Source organism: Tamandua tetradactyla, chromosome 11 (assembly GCF_023851605.1).
Source record: "Tamandua tetradactyla isolate mTamTet1 chromosome 11, mTamTet1.pri, whole genome shotgun sequence".
In the NCBI taxonomy this organism is placed as follows: domain Eukaryota; kingdom Metazoa; phylum Chordata; class Mammalia; order Pilosa; family Myrmecophagidae; genus Tamandua; species Tamandua tetradactyla.
The window spans coordinates 10,120,583-10,136,852 of record NC_135337.1 but is presented as its reverse complement, the minus strand read 5'-3'; the positions used below and the strand labels follow the sequence as shown (position 1 = coordinate 10,136,852).

At 47.8% G+C, this 16,270-nt stretch overlaps 1 protein-coding gene across 2 annotated transcripts in view; it reads right to left on the bottom strand.

The window, feature by feature from the left end:
• Positions 1–8,871, bottom strand: part of KCND3 (potassium voltage-gated channel subfamily D member 3) — a 243,212-nt gene extending 234,341 nt beyond the window's left edge. For both annotated transcript variants that reach the window (XM_077119905.1, XM_077119906.1), the window contains exons 1-2: positions 8,807–8,871; positions 1,025–1,161 (exon numbers count right to left, since the gene is read on the bottom strand). The gene's annotated coding sequence lies outside the window, so the exon portion shown is untranslated. The remainder of the gene's footprint in view (positions 1–1,024; positions 1,162–8,806) is intronic.
• Between the last annotated feature and the right edge of the window lie 7,399 nt (positions 8,872–16,270).

Sequence of the window (16,270 nt, the reverse complement as noted above, 5' to 3'; positions counted from 1 at the left end):
CGCTGGTTCCGGCCTGCGTGTGCGGGATTCCGGGATCTCCGCGTATAACGCGGGAGGTGAAGCGGCGCCGCGCCGCAACCCGGGCTGGAGCGCTGGGCTCCAGCGATCACAATTCAAGGTGTCCAGAGTTGTGAGTGCTTGAGGCAGCGGCTTAGAGAAAAGCGAAGTGTGCTGTGAGGAGGAGGAAGGTGTGTTCGAAAAGGCATTTGGGGCCCGGGGACTAGAAAAGGACCTCCCGGAGTCCAGAACCGGCTTGTGACCTGTGAGAACCCCTAGCCCTGCTCAAGGTGAAAACAGGAGGTGGGGGGCGCAGTAATTGTGGCCTGAGCTCCCTGAGCTCCTGGCAGCCCCGGGCCCCTCATTCACCCTCTCTCCTCATTCCTCCCAAAGCCCCTCGTCAGTGTGTCAGTTTGGAAGATGTACCATTGGCCCTTCAAGAGGAGGGAGGGCTCTATTAGCTTTTTCCAGGACTCCCAGAGCTGTGTGGAATTTGCATACTGATTTGCATACCGTAATAATGATTAACAACACTGCCACTCCCTGGCAGACAGGGGAAGAATTCAGGGAAGGCCTTGGCACTGCTCCCACCTCCCTCGTCCCTTCCCTCTGGGGAAGAGCTAATTTTCTCCAAACTGCCAAACTTAGGTAGCTGGGACTCTGACCCCTGGGAGAAGGTGCCTCAGATTTGTGGCTGGCAGGTCCAGGGAGAAGCGCTTTCCTTCAGTCCTTCACCCCCAAATCCAGCTTGGGAGAATTGAAACCCGATATTTCATTTCTGCCCAAATTTGAACTTCTGTATATTCCCACCTTTGTTTTGCATCTCTTCAGGTTAGCTCAGGGGCTGGGTCTGCTCCAAAGCTTAGCGCCTTTTAGAGCGTTAGCTGGCGGCATTTTTCCATCGCTGGAGAGGTCAACTAATGGGACAAGTGTGGCCTTGCAGGCCTGGCATAAGTCCTGTTTGGGGACCGGGTAGTGACTCAGATCACTCTCCCCACCCCGCACTTTCCATCCTTCCCAGGCTCACAGCTGTTGCCTCAGTGAAGTAGCTGTAGACGGTTCCCTCCTTTTTGCCAGAAGATCCAGAAGAAAATATAGAAGACTTGGATTTCTTGTCTAGACCAGTATGGTTTTTGTTTGACAGCAATCCTATAACCAGGTGACCTGGAAAATAAAAGAGAGCACGTGATGGGGAGGAACTAAGCCCCTTGACTCTGGGAGCTGGAGGTGCTGTTGCTGGAAGATGCTGTCCCTCCTTCACAGGGCCCCAGGCCTCCGAAGCATCTTTCCAGCACTGCCTGCCTCACCTTCCCCCCTCTGCCTCTGGCTCAGCCTGGCCGGGATTTTCACTTACTTCTCCCCCATGACACGGCCGCTTTTCCTTTAACTCTCAGCTTCTATTTAAAAAGCTAATTTGGGAACTTGTCAATGCTCCCAATTCAAACATTTTAAATAGGAACCGAAAATCAGGAGCTGCCAGGGCACTAGATTTCTCCCCCTCCCACCCTCCCCGTGCCACCAGCACAGCGGAGGCATTTGTTCACTCCCTCCACTCGCCCTGGCCCTATGCGTCTGTGTGTGTGCATATCACAGGCTCAGGGTATATTTTGGGCTATCTTTTCTATTTCAAGTCGGTGCTTCTATGGACGGCTATTCTGTGTGTGTGCGTGTGTGTCCTTTCCAAGCTGTGCACACATGAGGATTCTTCTTTATCCCGTGGCTCTGGCCGCTATTTGCAGAGCTTGTCACTGTGTGGACTGTGAGGCTAAGAGTTAGTCCAGCTCGAAGGCAGCTGCCTCTTGGCTGACATACCAGGCTGGTGTGTCTGCAGGGCAGCTTCCCAAGGCTCCTCTGTTCAGGCTTGCTCTTTGAAGCTATGCCTCCGAGTGTCCTGAAGGCTCGCTCCCACCTGCATGCTGTGGCCATCCCACTTCAGCAATCTGCCTCATGATGGGGCAGGAATTTGGGGGTGGGGTGGGGTGGGATGGCACCTCTAGGGGGTGCAGGTTTTCTGCGTTCAGGGTGCTGTGTACCTTGGAGCTAATAGACTCAGACATTGGAGTCAGACTGCCTAGGTTTGAACCTGCCTCCATTGTTTCCTAGCTTTGTAATCTTGGACAACCTGCTTAACCATTCCATACCCTGGTCTCCTCATCTGTAAAATGGCAAGAAATAACACTATCTGCCTCACAGTGTCGCTGGGAAGATTAAATGAACTATCACAGATAAAGAACTGTGCCTGGAACATGGGAAGTGCAATGTAATTGTTGGTGATGGTGGTTGTTCAGGGTAGGGGTGCAGGCCAGAGGTGTGAAGAAATCTGCCCGGGAAGATGGATTTGCTGGATTGTGCACATGCACATCTGCATATAACAATGAAATGGCCAGGCCACAACACACAGCCCACAGCCAAGTTCACCTGGTTGAGATGGCTGACTCCCTGAGTCCCAGAAGAGGGAGGGCCTCAGGCACAGGGATAAAGGAAGGGTTAGACCATGTCAGAAAACCCATGGGGCATTTCCTGAGGGCTCATTTTATGGCTAGAAGGGGAAGCCCCAGGAAGGGTCTTAACATGGGTGGGGCCTCTCTTATTTACTCAACGTAAGATGCTGACCAAGCAAGACAGAGCTCCAGAGAGAGCCTCAGCAGGAAGGGCCCTCTCCCGATTTCCCCTGAGTCTTCCCTCAGGGGAAGGGCTCAGGGCCCTTCTGTTGATCCTACCACTCATTTGCTTCCCATCTCTTATCCCCACCGCTGGGCATATGAGCATTTATTCGGCTCTATGAGAGTTCATTCCATCTCGGTCATTGGGCATCTCGGGAAAGGAGACAGACCCAGGAGGCCACTACAGGAGGGGAGACTTGAGGGACTGGTTGAGCACCGGGAAGCTGTCCAAGGCATCCAAAGCACCACAGCAAGCCCTTGGATTGTATCAGGCGTAGCATTCTTAAATTGAGGAGCCACCATATGCTGAGCTCCCTTGCTAGGTCTCCAATAATTCTGCACAGTAGATATTACCACCATTTTATAGATGGGAAAACTGAGGGTGGTTGATGGATAAGGATGCATCCCAAGCTACACATCTATAGTGAAACCCAACCCTTCCTTATACCACTGCCCCAGACTGCTGGTTTTGGGTCCTTCTGAGAGTTGAGTGGCACCCTTCATCAAATAGAAGGTCTGCAGATGCAAATATTCCAGGAAATGATCATGATGATGAACATGCCACTATGTGATGATATTATGAATTACTGATTATGTATGTAGAATGGAATGATCAAAAGTTAAGAATGTTTGCATTTGTTTGGTGTTTTTTAAAAAATTTAAAAATTAATTAAAAAGAAAAATAAAAAAAAAAGAAGAAGAAGAAGAAGTTCTGCCCTATTGGCCTCTCCTGTTTGAGCTCTGTAGTGCTAGGTATGGAATGGGGGCTCATAGATTCAGGTTAGGGTGGTGACTTCTGTGTTTCCTTCAGGTCAAATCTGCCCGGGGATTCCAAAGCTTGGTGGTGACTTGGCTTTCTCTGATTTTCCAAGATGCAGTAGGTGGTGGTGGTGAAAATGCTGAGGAGCTGTACCCCAGGTCTGGAAGGCTGGGAGCTCCCCTGCTAGGTGTAATCCAATATTGTCCAGCTTGGCCAGACCTAGATGTGCTGTCCCAAGTTGGTGGCCCTGATGATCGGCCCTCCCAAATGGCAGGTGCTTCTGGCCCCTCCCTGGGAGAGTGGGGCAACCCTCATTTCTTGCAGCCCTAACCCTATTTGGGAGGCCTCCAGTTCACTGGGTGGTCATCTCAACAGCGTGTCGCTTACTTAGTTACAGCAAATAAGAAGCTGTCAAAGTTTGGGGGCTCCAGTGCAGCTCTTCCCGTGGATTTTCACAGACGGACACTTGCACTGACTAAGGCTGATCCTGGGGGAGGCACAGCCCTGTGGGGGGCTTTCTGCGCATCAAGACCTTCCTCAGAGAGAGAGAGAGGTTAGGTGAAGGCAGAGGTGGGAAGGGGAGAAGGAGAGCCAGGGAGGCAGGCACTGGGAGGAAAAAAAACCCACCCTAATAATTTGTTTAATTTCTTGCTAGACACAATTCAAAGAAGGGTGGGTGGAAGCCGAGGATGTAAAGCTGTTAAGCTCAATGACTGTTTTGTTTTCCTCTGGTGGCTCCTTTTGCTTGTGTGCTGGTGTTTTGCAGCGCTCCATCCATGACCTTCTCTGCTTCTCTATCTGCTCTTTTCCCTGGAGAGTTTATCTGAGCTCATACTTTCTGGTTCACCCAGATGCCTAGGGTCTTTGCCCTGAGCAGTCCTTGACCCCTAAGTATCTACTGTACATCTCAATCTTTGTACACAAACCTCCCTCTGCTGCGGCTCACCATCTCTTCCAATCTTCTGTAATCTATTTTTTCCTCTTAAAAGAAACTGTTCTGATCATGTCTTCTTCCTCACTTCCTTTCTGTCCTTACCTTCCACTCACAGACATTTTTTTGTTAGCACATAGGCCATTTCTCTGTTCACTGAACAAATCATGTTCACTCATATCTTCATGTCTTGCTGTATGCTGTCATTTTTTCCTGAAATGCCCTCCACCACTTGCTATTTTCCTCTGTCTTCCTCGCAAACTTCAACGCAGCCCCAAACTATGAATACCTAGCACAAAAGTCACATAGAAGGTGTTGGTAAGTTGCTTCCCCACACCCCGAGAGGAACTCCCTGTCCCCCTCCTTGGGCTTTCTCAATTGTCCTGTGCACCTGAAGCACGGCTCTTACTGATGTGTTCCTTAGTTGTCTGCATTGTGGCCTCTCCCTCTGGTCTTTAAGCTGTTACAGGCAAAGGCCATGTCTTAGCCATCTTGTGCTTGGCACACTGCAGATGCTCAATAAATTGGCATTAGGAACATATTTTAGCTCTGATTCACATGGCTTCCGTGGTTGTGAGTAACCGCGAATATGTGACAAATTTGTCCGCTGGTCAATCTCTGGGTCCTATCTGATTGCTCTGAAGCATTGGCATGAGGATGGAGACAAAGGATGAGAGTGTTCGATTTTTGACTAGATTAAAAGAGCCCAAAGCCCCCCTACTCCAGTGTGGAAGGAAGGAAAGGCTCTTTGGATCTACAAAGTGAGCCCTAGTCGATGCTACCTGCGGAGACCTGGCCAGTGTTCTCCTCTTGAACCGGATTGGTTTGCAGGAAACTCTTTTCTTTCTTTTCTGGCAGAATGTCAGTCACATTCTCAGAATATCACCTCCTGGGTACGGCCAGAATGCAGTCAGATGGAAATGTCCCTGGTTACCTACAGCTGTGACTTGTACTCGGGAAGGGGGCCTGTCAAAAAGCCATTAGCCAAACCCTGGCTTGGCTCAAGGAGAGACCAAAGCTTGCTGGATTTTAATTATAGAGTTGCATGAAAACCACATCAACAAAACTGGGACCGTGGAAGTTTAGTGGTTGGATTATGGGCTCTGGATAAGCCTTGCTTCATATTTTGGTTCTGTCATTTACCAGTTGCTAAAATGGGTGTAATGATGGTGTCAACTCATAGGGTTTGGAGGATTGAAAAAGATAATGTGTACATGTCTCATATACAATAACAAATAAAAATGTTCACTATTATCAGAATACTACAACTAACTCTACATATATCTGAAAACAGCTCTTTTCAATCTTGGGCACAGCTTTCACAATGCTTGTTTTTGGAGAGGCTAGGACATGTCATGTTTCGGAGAGGTTAGGACACATTCTTTCCATGTGATCACTGTTCATAGTGAGACCTGAGGAAATGTGTGAATTCTGAGACATTTTTTTCCTTATTGGTCCTTCTTCTCATCCTATGGCATTCCATTTCTGAAGGCCTGAGCTACATGTACCCCTTTTTCCTCACTCCTTCCTCATTAGCAAGAGCTGTTAAGATAATTTACACTATAGTGTAAGTGACTATCCTATCCAGAAATAAAGTAGTCCCATCTTAACAGGACAGAGGCTTAGGCCAAGGCAGTGAAGTGGTGCAGGTGGAATTTCAGGCATCCATCAGAGTAATGGGGGAGGTTTTGAGGGGACAGAAGTTTCTTCCTGACTCCAGAGTCACCATTTGATTTTAAAACTGGCCCCACAAATGCAACTACAAGTAAGAAGGTGGCTCTTTCTGAATTCTGCAGCTAGAAACCAAGTCTCCAGTCTTTGCAGATGTGCTGCAGTGAGGAATTTGTGCACCAATTTTATAACCTTCTGTTAAACTGACATAGTTCGTGAGCCCCAAGGCCCCCTGCAGTGCTCTGTATCTATGATACTCATACCCAAATATGTTTCTTCTTCAGGCAGGGCTTACTTCTTTGTGAGTGTGTATGTGCTCTTTGTTCCCTTGATTTTTGTTTTGCCTCACTGGGTTTGTGGGAGACCCAACTGCAAAATGGTTCGTTGTTTTGGTGAGTCAATGAGCAAACAAAGTCCAGCTACTATTCCTAAGCTACAGGGTCATGAGGGGATTATGGACTTTGCTGCAAAAACCTCAAGGAAGAAGGGTTCCCATGAAACTAAGAATACCAAAAAACTCTTTACTATGAAAATGACAAACATATACAAAAGAAAAATTGTATAAAATACTCCCAGAAACCCATTACTTAGCTTTGATAATCACCAACTCACAGGCAGTCATGTTTCATCTGTACCCCAATTCAGATCATTTTACCCTAGTTAATTTTGAAGCAAGTCCCAGACATCATATAATTTCATCTGCAAAGATTTCAGTACTTGTGTCCTCCTAACAGGCAACAAAACCCATTTCTCCAAGGGAGAAGACCTTCCTCTGTCACCCCGTGATGCTAAAAATGTTTGGCCAGTACCTGTCCATGTCCCAGAAGGGATCCCTTGGGTCCCAAGCCCAAGGCCTTGCTGAATTCTGTCCAAAATCTGTCCTGTTCCTTGAGCACAAGGAGGCATGCATGAAACACCTGGCAGGGGTGCTTCCAGGTACAAGTTTCTTGGTATCAGACAGGCTTGTTGCCCAATAGCTGTGATGAGAACAAGTTGAGAAGCAGGAATAATAGTCCCCACTGGGGATTGAGCACTTTTCACATAAAATATTTCATTTCACCTCAAATATTTCATTTCACCTCTACCAATTCTTACTTTATTCTCATTTTACAGATAAGAAAACTGAGGCCTAATGTCACTCAGCTAGTAGGTGCCTATAGGAGAGACTGACTAGATGCTCATGAAACTCATTTCTTCTTTTCCCTGGGTCCAGCTGGATTGCATTTCTCTGGCTCCCTTGTGGTTAAGTTTGGCCATGTAACTGAATTCTGGTCAAGGTAATGCAGATAAAACTGACTTATGACACTTCCATGCCTGTCCCATTAAAAAGAAAAGATGCAGAGCAATCCTGCATACTCTGTTTCTTTCTCCATCATCTAGCTGAATTCAGAAGAGAATTTCAAGGACGTTGAGATGGCAGAGTCACAAAAAGGAAGGGTCTGGGTCTCTGGATGACTGTGTGGACCAGAGACCCCCTTCTAACCTCCACTGGATTGTAAATGAACAAAGAATAAATTTTTATCATGTTAAACCCCTGAAATGTTGGTGATTTGTGTTAAAGTGCTAAGCCTGCCCTGACCAATACAATGATATGGATCAAACTTGAACCCAAAGTCTGACTCCAAAGTTCAGCATCCTTCCCTACACTACATTGCCTCCAGACGCACGAGGTGAGAATCATTTACAAGAATCTCTGACATGCCCAGCATTTGATAGACCCTTCTGTCAAAAATCTCACATCCTTAGAATTGTGTTGTCTGATCTGGTAGCCACTAGCCCCGGGTAGCTATTTAAACTAAAATTAATTAAAATTTAAAATTCAGTTTCTCAGTTGCAGCAGGCACATTGCAAGTGCTCAGTGGTCACGTCTGGACAGCGCATATCTGATTTCCACATTGGACAGCACACATAGAGAATGCCGCCATTATCACAGAGAGCTGTATTGGACAATGTGGTCTTAGATAGACCTGCACTCACAATGCACTCCTCCCCAAACCTGCAAAGAAAAGCTGCTGCCCACAGGAGGCACAGAAGGCATGGAAGGGCTCTTCCCTAATCCGGGCTTTGATTCTTCATTGCTGCCTTCCCTAGTTAGCCCTCTGGCTACCTGCAGCCCTCCTGTACTCACTGGTAAACCTACCACGGATACAACATCCTCAAGAGGAATGAGCCCTGACTGCCCCATTCGTCTCTCCCTCCTGAAAGGAGGGACAGCAACTCCTTCCCACCTTAGCTCCTGGACAGGTGCTGGGCATCCAACACAGAGAAACGGGCCGAGGACCCAGGGCAGTGCTTCCCAGCCTGTGGATAGTTAAGGAACTTTCTGGAAACAGAAGCCCAACCAAGGAAGCACATACTTCAGTCCATTTATCCACAGTGCAGTCAAAGCACACTTTGGAGACCACAAGTCAAAATGCCTCCACTCAAGGTGGCTGTTTTGACCAGGGTGTGCAAGTACGCTCTACTTTATCTGAAACCTTGTTTTGGTTTGCTAAGGTGGCCAGAATGCAACCTGGTTGAAACCTTCTATCAGTCCTCACTGCCCTCAGAATGAAGTAAAAATGACATAGCATATCTCATGTGATCAAATCCTTGCTTACTTCTGCTTTTTCCCATTTTCTACCAGTGGCCTCCTTGGTCTTTGTGCTCCTGCCCTAACTGATACAGATTTTCTTTTAATCTTAAAAGTTTTCTCTGGCTGTTCCTTCTGCAGAAACTGTATCTTCCCCACTTGACAAACATAGGGCTCAGCTTGGAAAAATGCTTTTCCTTTGAAGGCCTTACCTACTCCTCAGTGCTGGACAACCTTCCTTCTGTCCTCTGTCTCCCTCAGCAGCCATTACTTACCCTGCCTAGAACTTACCACACCTCAGAGCCATTATGAGGGAAAAGAAGAAGTTTTGGTTGCTCTAGCTATCAAGAGCAGAGATTGTCTTATAGAGGCTTTTCTCAAGAAACTGACTCTTCTGAATTCCCCTAAGTTATTAGACTTGGTCCCTCTCTTTCTTGTCAGTGCATGTGTGCGCGCGTGCGCGCGCACACACACACACACACACACACACACACACACACACACACACACACACACACACACACACACACACACACAGGTTTTCCAGCCACTTAATTCCTCTGCAGAATCACCAGAGAAGCAAGCAGGGCCCTGTAAATCTCTCACAAGCTGTAATGTCCAGAAATCTCTGTTCCTTGACCCCAACCAATCACTTGGAACAAATGCTACTAAATCCATGGGACAAAACCCTCTTCCCCCTACCAGCCATTGTGTCATCCTCTGGAAGAGGGACCTGACATAGAGAATAGGGCGTAGCAATTACAACCAAACTCGTCCCAGGATCCAGTGTGGACCTTCCCTCCATTAGATTATTTTTACGTGGATCAGTGTAGATAGAGGCAGTGGACTCCAACACCTGAGACAACATCACGATAAATTGCCCTGGCGGCTATTCCATGGCTCATAACTAGTAAATCAAATCTATTGAACAATACGTTTACTGCAAATTTAAAAAGTTGTTCTTTCATTTTTAAGTGCATGTGTTAAATCATGCCCAGAGTCATAAAGAATGAAGGCAGTGGGCTCAGTGTGGAAAGAAAAAAAAAACACTAACAAAAAACAGCTGCATGTTTTAAAATGTTAGAAAATTCCTTGTCCTTTGCTGGGGAGAGAGAATACCACTTTGATGGCTCCACGGGTGGCAACATCCACCATGACAGACTGGGATCCCCAAAGTGGCAAACTCATGATGTCTCAACCATGAGTCAATTCTGCAAATACAGGTTCAATGTTAGCAGGCCTTCTCTTCACTCTAGATTCCTAAAGTGGGTCAGAAAAGAAACACAACAGCCTTCTTCATGAATTACAGTAATGCTTGCAGTGGTGGGATAGTGATGAGGGATGTGAAAGTGAGCAAGTTATGGACTGTTATTCCCTAAAAAATTCTCTTTACTTCCCACTTTGCCCTGTTCAAATGCTGTCTCTCTTTGAAGCCTCAACTCAAGGTGGCCAATTTGACCAGGGTGTGTGAGTATTCTCTGCTTTATCTGAAACCCTGTAGGGTTTGCTAAGGTTGCCAGAATGCAATATACCAGAAATGGATTGGTTTTTATAAAGGGGATTTATTACATTACAAATTTACAGTTCTAAGGACATTAAAATGTCTAAACTAAGGCATCCAGGAAAAGATGCCTTGACTCTGAAGAAAGGCCTATGGCATCTCAGGTTTTTCTGCCACATGGGAGGGCACGTGGCAATGTCTGCTGTCCTCTCTCGACTTCTGGTTGCAAACAGCTCTCTCAGCTCCTATTTCTGGTGGTGTTCACTCTAAGCTTTGGTGGTTCTTCACTTAGCTTCTCCTGGGGCAGACTCTGAATTTCGTTCCTTGGCTTAGTATCTTCAAATGTCTATGTCTTGCTTTTGTCTTTCTCCCCTCTGTGTCAGCTCTCAGCTTTTTCTCTCTCCCCGAGTTCTTTTAAGGAATCCAGTAAACTAATTAAGACCACCGTGAATGGGTGGGGTCACATCTCCATGGAAACAAGCTAATCAAAATGTCCCACCGACAAGAGGTCTGCATCCATAAGACTGGATTATAAGAACATGGCTTTTCTGGAGAACCTAACAGTTACAAACCAGCAGAGACCCCTACTCCCCAAATATTTAACAAGGATGCCCTTGGCCAGAGCCTAGCATTCAATAAACATTTTAATCAAACCAACAGGTATTCCTCCATTGCCCATTAGTTCAACAAACATTTATTAAACAATTCATTCATTCAACACATACTTATATGGTGGCAAGTAATATAGACACAGACCCTGCCTTCTTGGAACTCATGGTTTAAGGAGAAAGACAGAAATTGAGAAAGTAATTTTGAGTGCACTGAGGGTTAAATTTAGATGTTTGGGCTTACTTAACCTCATAGGGAAAGATGAGGGGTGAACAGACATTCGCTTTACAAGTATCCTCTCAGTTCATCCTCAGAACAATCTCACAGGGTAGGCCTAATATTCTTCCCATTTTCAGATAAAGATGCGGAGGTAGAGGCCACAGAGCTGCAGGCAGTGACAGAGTCAGTGTTATGGGAGGGCCTTGAAGCAGAGGGAGGAGGCCCTTGGTCCAGTCTGAAGGGTCAGGGGAGATGCCCTGGAGGAGATGACACTGAGCCAGGTCTGGAAAGAGAACAAGAAATCAGCTGAATGACTACAGGGATGAAGAGAACACCAGGCAGAGCAAAGACACCAGGACACAAAATAGCTCAGTGTGTGCCGGGTCCTCAGGGTGGCTGGGGAATGAAGCAAGAGGCAGGGCCCAGCAGGGGCCGAGACTGGGGAGGCCAGCTCACGGAGACCTGGTACACTGGGCTAAGAAGCTGGGCTCCAACCTGCAGGCACGGTGAGCTGCCAGAGGGCTTCAGGCAGATGCATGGTGCAGTCAGATCTATGTCTGAAAAAAAAATCCCTGGCCCAGCAGAGTGGAGGATGGATTTGTAGAGGACCTGACGGGAAGCAGCGGGACCAATTAGCAGACTGTTGCAGTGTTGCAGGAGAGAGACGATAAGGGCCTCAACCAGGACAGAGCAACTGGGGATGGAGAAGAGGGGATATGAGAAAAATATGTTGGAGGTGAAATTGACCAGGACTCTGATTGGTTGGATGAGGAACAGCCATAAGAGGACAATCAGGTCGGGCTATGCTGCTGGGGTGGATGACAGTATCATTCCCCGATGCAAAAGTGAAAATCAGTACGTGGGGAGAGGGATGGCCAGTTCTCGGTGTGCTTTCCAGCCAGAGCTGTTTGTGCTGGGCTGGTGGAAGCCGTGGACATGTAAGTCCTAGAAGCAATGTAGACCCTCAAAAAACAGACCGCAACTTCCTTGAAATAAGCCCAACTCCTTTGGTTACAGGGGAATGAATTTTCAATAAAAAGGCTGAACAAATCCTGGGCTTATGGAACTGCTGATTGCTTGAGGGATAAAAGGAGAGATTAATCTGTGGGTCTCATCCCCTGCCATTCTCCCTTTCTTTTCACCACCTTATCATCCCCAAACACATGCCTGCACACACATGCCTTATCATCCCTAAATGTCTCACGTTCCCCCAAACACACCAGAGCCTTTCACACTCCCTCTTGGCACCTGCTGTTCTCTCTGCCTGCGGAGTCCTTCCTCTCCTCCATCGGGCAAAATGTTTCTCCTGTTTAAGCCCACACGTCCTCCCTGATGCCCCACTCCACTGCCCCAAGTGGGGCTGGTTGTTCTGCGTCCTGTGTCCTCATCACTTTCTCCCTCTCAAATAGCGGCTGCAGCACTGCAGAGGACTTCTCTGAGCTCTGCCTTCACCACTGAGCTGAACTCCCAATGTCTTCTTTGTCGCAGCATACCCAGCAGCTGGCACAGTCTATGGTCAGACTCAAAACATGTTTGTGAAGTAGCCTCTCCCCCAGAGGTGGGCAAGGATAAACCTTCCACAGCCGTGGCCCCAAGTCATTTGCAATTTTGAAGCTCCTCTGTGCCCTCAGAAAGCTGACACTGCCCCACGGGAAATAAAGCCACACACACACTCAAGACAGGGACCACATTTGCCCTCAGCTCTGCACGAACATATCCATTATCTCTTTGTAATGGGCCTTTATTTTCATCCCCATTTTACAGAGAAGGGTTTCACCTTCAAGAGAGGCAACAGCTCTTTGGGGCTAAAGTGGTCACAGACACTTGAGGGAAACGAGTAGGTGAATGAGGTCACCGACCGCCTGGGATTCCCCAGGCTGACCACAATTGGTGGCCTCGATGAAGTGCCCAGAGAGCAAGACCTTTGGCCTTTGCCAAGTGGCCTGTGCCATCCTCTGGATTTCTTTCTGGCTTCTGGGGCAGGAGGGGGCTGGCGCCTGTGAACCTGCATGCCAGCCCCCCGGGAGCCTTCTCGGTCTGCCTCAGTCTGGGTTCCTTGACCTTGACCTGGCACAGGCAATGCTCATAAACGGACTAGCCAAGGACCATGGGGTGCTGAGGCCTGGAATCATCATCATCCTCATTATTATCAAATTAAACACAATAGCAATGATAGCAGTAATAACAGACTCTCATTGGGTACTTACTGTATGCCACACACTGTGCTAAGGCTTTATATATATATATATATATATATATATATATATATATATATATATATATATATTGGTATTTTTAGCCCTTACAGCACTCCTTTTATCCACGCTTTTCCGATGACAAACAGAGGCACAGAGAAGTTCAGCAACTTGCCCAAGATCACACAGCAGAGCTGGGATATGAAACCCAGCAGCCTGACCCCACAGCTCCTACTTTAAAATGCTTTGCCACAGAGAAGTGCAGAAGGCAGGCAGGTGCTTCATCATCCACAGAAGGACACCCCAGAAACAAGAGGTGAGCAGAATGTCAGTGCCAGGTCTTTCCAGCTGCCAGCAGGCAGGGGTGCCTGCTTCTTGGAAGGAGAGAGCTGAATAGTCCCAAAAACGTGCAGGTGACTTGGGGGTGCTGTGGAGATGAGCTGGGGCTGCCTGTTCCCCACCCTGGCCTCTGCCTCTCAGTGATGGCCTAGGGTTTCTGGTTGCTGCCCGTCGTGGATGCCTGGGTCATGCTATCTGGAACCTAATCTCCATTCTTGTGGTTTTGGTTGCTATGGTAATTGAATTCACTTAAAGTTGTCTCCAAGCTGGACTATCTCCCTCCCTCTGCCTGCAGCCTGGGAGGGCAGGGAGCCCAGGGTGGGAAACCTGCATCTATTCCCTGATCCAGGGGTACTTCTCAGAAGCAAACAGGACAGGATCATGAAGAAATGTTTCTCCCAAGACTTTTTCCATCTGCCTCTTTTCTGTCTTGCTCATTTCTGCAAAGAGTCTCTGGTGTAGACAGGCTGGAAAAGCAGGGACTGACATCAGTCTAGGGGAGCACTCTGAGAACGCCTTCTGCGCCTCTGCATTTTGTTACTCATTCAACAAACATTTGCTGATTGTCTATCATTTTCTAGGCACTGCTGCTTACTTCTGGACATGGGGAGGGATGGGGCATCTCTCTGAGGCAACTGAGGATCCAGGGCCATATAAATTGTCCCTGAAATCCCATTGCCATGTGGCTACTGGGTCTGAGATTTCAGGAGCATGGCCAGCCAAGGGTAGACCCTGATAGGGAGAGTAAGGATTATAGAAATTCCCTTCTCCTCCTTTCTTTGCCAGAGGGAATTTTATCAGGCTGTCCGTGGCTGCTAAGGGTGTGGCAAAGCATCAGAGGTTCTTACAACTGAACAGAATCAGAATGAGACCATTGTGTTCTGGGACTTGAGGGGCAAATCATATTCCACCATTTTAATTCAGGAGAAATTTTGATATATAAGATGAATGAAAAGGGTGGAAGCCAATGTCAAAGAACTGACTGTGGGGCGTGTGTGGATGTTGGATGCTCTCTGCCTCTTCCACCACCACTACCGCTGCCACCACCCTTTTGATTAAGGGAATGGGGCAAAGAAAGAGTAGCTTACAGGTGATTGCATGTTTTCAAACCTCAGTCTTTTAGTAATAGCTGGATGAAGCAAACAAAAATATATTTTATGTCCCTTCAACTGTGTTCCAAGAATGGTGCTGTGGGCTGGGAATACAATGTGAGTGAGGCCCAGCAGAGACTTGTGAAGATGTCACGACCTGAGAAGGATGGCAAATGAGCAATACAAAGGGGTGTTTCCTATAATAAGGGCAGAAGCAATGCACTCTGGAGCCCAGAACTGAGTTGGAGAGGAAAGGGGTATCCAGGGACACTTTATGCAACGCAGGTGTATTGAGTTGCCTTTTTAAGCGTAAGAAAGAGTTCTCTAGACAGAAAGTCATTCTGTGCAAAGATTAGAGCCTGAGCAAATGCACCAGAGTGTGAAAATGAGCAGCCTGTCTAGTGGTCGAAGTGCAGGCTGAGCCAGGCGAGTGGCAAGAAACAAGCAAGTCAGAAAGGCCAGATGCTGGAAAGCCCATCTTGGGTTTTATCTTATAGACTGGGGGGGACTGATACATGATAAAAACTGTATTTCAACAAAACGACTCTGGCAACTTTGAGAAAGGTGGGGAGAAGTGGGAGAGAAGGTGTGTGGAATAAGGAGCCCAAGAGCAGACTATGAGGTAGGGGAGGTCTGTTTGGGCTGGGTGAGTAAGGTGTGTGGGAGAGTCAAGGTCAAGTGCCCGATATGCAGAAGGAAGTGTGTTTCTAGACCTTGAGAGAGAATGGCATGTTAGAAACATCCACGCGGGAATCATCAGCGTCAGGTGGCAGCTGAAGACATAAAAGAAGATGCCATCACACAGGAAGAGGGCGCAGGAATGATGAGAGAAGGGCAGGCATAGCTTCTTGGGGGGTTGTCAGAGGCAGGGCAGTCAGGACCTTTTGGGAAGGCCAAGGAGTGACCTAGAGCCCATGGTAGGTAGAAGATAAGTGAGTAGACAGACAGCATGGGCTTCAGAGAAGGCACTGTGGGAAACTGGTCTACAGCAGCGGCTCTCAAACTTTATAATGCATCAGAATCACCAGGAGCGCTTGTTAAATCAGATTATTGGGTCTCGCCCTCTAGCGTTTCTAAGTCCATAGGTCTGGGGTGGAGCCTGGGAATTTACATTTCTAACAAATTCCAAAGTGGCTGAAGTTGCTGGTCTGAGACTACACTGAGAACCACTGGTCTAGCCTGACAAACCTACACTTGAAAAGATTCAAGTTCAAACGCATCCACTCCTTGTTGCGGCCTAAGATGGATATGATAAGAGGTGAAAGCCAGGCTTTGGTTAAGAAGCCGAGGTGGAGGAAAAGGCGGAGAATCTAAGGCAGCTCCTTGAAGAATGAACTCTGCTGAGGACATGGGGCAGAGGGACGGGGAGGAGGGAAATAGAGGGTGGGCAGGGGACAGGCAGGCCAAGGAAGGCTGGGAATGTGATTGGACAAGAGGAGGGGCCTCAGATGAGGGCCACAGGTGTGGCCATGACTATGCATCATGCCAGAGGTGAGATGGGGAGTTGGGAAGCAGAGAGGAGAACGGTGACTAGAGCCAGCCTCAGCATCCTCTTGGGAGTTATGGCCTAGGGTCTTGTTCCTGGAAAGCTCCTTTTCTCTTCTCCACTCCTCTCTTCTCAACTTCCAGCGTCACTCCCAGCCTCTGGGCCTCAGGGCTTCCCAAGCAGAACAGATGCAGCTGCCTTTCCTCGTTGGTCAGTCGACTCTCACTGGGGCTGCT